Here is a 3,407-nt window from a genome sequence, read left to right on the forward strand (position 1 = left end):
GTGTCAAAGTTTTTCGAACTTTGGTTCGGAGCTTTAGTTAGATCTCCGACGGCGTTCCTGGGGTCTTCAGCTGATTCCACTCCTTGTTCCGGGATTAGTTCGTAGTATCCGTCGGCGAGAGTAGTCCAGTCTATATGATATGCAAAGATATAATTTAAGGGATGCATATACGTTTACTCTACTTCACGATAAAGTTGCAATCCAATGAAAACATAATTTACTCATCAAACATCTCATTTACCCCTTTTACTGGGCAGTCATTTATCGGGTATTAACCATTTTACCTAGTTACATTAAGTAACAGGGTTGGTTACCCTAAACATTTAACTAACAGCATAAGGAAGCATGTTGGGTTAACATTTAAACTAATTACATTTCATAACTTTATTTATTTGCTTTGCTAATTATAATGACCCTAGGTGATTACTTAATTATGGACTTTCTTTAATTTAGAATATAATATTATCATATCATGCTCTATTTGTTCTAGTTGTTTTATATCTAATCATAGATTAAGAATTTGTGGACATATTATACTACTCAAGAACAATACTTTAAAATAATTTCATAATTTTCATGAACTAAAGCTATTGTTTATGAATTTTTCTTTGAATCTAGGCCTAAATTTATTTGCTAAAGTTACAATAACTTTCTGAGTTTCAAATTTTTATCTTGGATTTGATATGCTTAAACAAGGCTAAGGTAAAAGTTTTAGCTATAGACATGAAGGGATGCATCTAGAATTAAATCATGAAATTTCTATCAACATAAGGCAAAGATATCTAAATATCAAAGCTAGAAGGTTGGGCTGGGCCTCTAATCTTTACACAGCTCCACTTATAGCATCCTTACCCTATATTCCAATTTTGAGCCTTAGCACTGCTGGGGATCAAGAGATTTAATTAAAACACCCATTATATATTAATTTAAACACAGCACAAAATACATACATTCCTCTCATGAATATAATACAAAAGCTGTAGTATATGACACAAGGATTCAAACCCAACAAATTTGACATTTTTCTGAATTTTTTATAATTTTCTACATATTTTTGAAGTTCACAGCTTTGAATTGGGGGGGGGGCTCTGTAATCTTGCGCATAGACCCTTGGAACTTTTTAAATCGTTCCAGAAAGGCCCTTGGCCGGAGGAGGAAGAGGAACAGAGATTAGACGGCCGTGTTCCGGTGGGGAGGGCCACCAGCGGCGAGGTCCGAGGGGAGGGGAAGCTTCAGGGACTCACGGCGGTTCGATTGGGCTACTTGTCAAGGGTGGGGATGGCCGGAAAGGAGGATCTCGAAGGAAGCCCGAAGCGGCGGCGGAGGGGTCAACGACGACGGCGATGCTCCGGCGGCCAATGTCTGCGAGGGACCTGCATGTAAGCGTCAGTGACCTGTGGAGAAGGTACTGATGTAATCAATTGGGGACACAAGCTTCGGAATTGGGGCGACCGGCGGAGGCAGTGACGGTGGCGGCGGAGTTAAATGCCGGCGAGCGTCGGGAAACCGATGTGGTGTACTAGGGGACCAACTGAGGGGTCGCAAAGCTTTACGGGATCAAAAGGAAACTAGCTGAGGGGTCATCATGGTGCGGGAAGGCTTGGAGTGGGCTGCCCACGGGGAGCAGGAGTCACCTGAGCGGAGGAAGAGGGCGGCAGTGGAGCTCGGGTCTCGGGGTGTTGTGCGGCAAAATTAAGGCAAGGAATAGAATCGCTACGAGCTGGGGAAGCTCAAGAGCAGGAGGTTAAGGGCTCGGAGGGGGTGCTCGGCCCGTGCCACTGCGGCGGCGAGGTGGCGGCCGGCGGATGGTTCGGGTGGTCGTGGCGCGTGCAACAGAGGACAACGGAGAGGGGGAATAGGACCGGGACAGGGGGAGAGGGACGCGTGGAAGCCGACCTAGCAGGAGGTGGAGCAGCGGTGGCAGCACAACGATGGCGGCGGGGTGCTCTGCACCGGCGGTAGAGGGGGGCAGAGCAGAGGAGCATGTGCCAGAGGAAGAAGAAAGAAGGGGGGGTCCGGGGGGCCTGTTTGGAAATTTCAAAAATCTCAGGAATCTCTTGGTAAAGTAAAATTTCCTATTGATCTAAAAGTCTAATGAGGAAATGCCCAAAATAAGAGTTGTAGAGTTTTTCAAGCCCTACAATATTGCTTTAAGGTTCATGTTCAAAAAGCCAAAGTATATAGCTTTACATTTTAAATTTTGAACAAAAGTAGAATTTGAATAGGTTTTGTCCTTAGTGAGGTAGATTTCCTGTAATTTTGGACACATTTGCAAGTTTTCATGCAATGTCATGATGACTTGTATATTACATTTTGGCCCTAAGTAAACTTTGAAAGTTACTTTTATACTTCAATAATTTTGCATAAAAGGACCCATGTTTTTGCATTAATCACATCTAGGTCCTTATTTTTACATAAAGACCCAATTTTCCTAGAATTTAACATATCTATTGCACTTTCTTTCCTATGGCGATATAAATTTTACACCTAGTGTCACATTTTTCCTAGGTTTTGATACTACCTCCCATTCTTACCCAATTAGCACTAAAGGGCCCACATTTTTTTAAAATTACATAAACACCCTTTTTCCCTTTGCACCTCATTTTGAACACACATAAGCAAAATCAAACATGCACACTTAACACTAAGATCTAGTGTTTAAAACTGTAAGTACCTGAATGTTACAACCACGTAGTTGTTGGGCAGCGAAGTGAGCTTTGTTAGAATCGGCACATGGAATCGTAAGAAGGGCAAACTTGGATTCAATGGTGCGAAGCCAAGCATCGGCATCAAGGGGCTCCTCAACTTTGCTGAATAGTGAAGGCTGAGTACTGAAGAAATCTTGGTAGTCTGCCACCTGAGGGTGAGGATCATCACGACCTCCTCGTGATTGCTGGCGTTGTCGGTTCTGCTGTGCCTGTACTAGCAGATTAAGAAGTTCGGTCTGCCGAGCCATAACCTCGGCTAGATTTGGAGGTGGTGGTGGCGGTTGTTGGGAGCCGCTGGCCTGATCTGCCCAGAAACCTTCCGGGGTTCCGCGCGTGGCTCCAACCATCTGAAACAAAGGAGATGTCTATTATTAACCACATAGCCTTACTCCCATTTTCAGAATATATGTCACTACTCAAATATGTAATTCCCATATTCCATTCAACCAACTTATTGCAGAAGTAAAGATATGGAATAAGATGATAAAATGCAAGGCTTATATTACATCGCAGATTCTGGTCGTCCTTAACATTGTACATCAGAAGGGTCCGTACATAGGCCATCTATATTACAACAAATGGCACGAGGTCTAGGTAAGTAATTACTACCTAAGTCACTACGCTTTACACTGGTTACATCTAAAGAGTCGACGATCTAAACAAACTAGAAATCGTCGAGATTGCCTATAGAAGACTGAC

This window comes from Panicum hallii, chromosome 9 (genome assembly GCF_002211085.1).
Source record: "Panicum hallii strain FIL2 chromosome 9, PHallii_v3.1, whole genome shotgun sequence".
In the NCBI taxonomy this organism is placed as follows: Eukaryota; Viridiplantae; Streptophyta; class Magnoliopsida; order Poales; family Poaceae; genus Panicum; species Panicum hallii.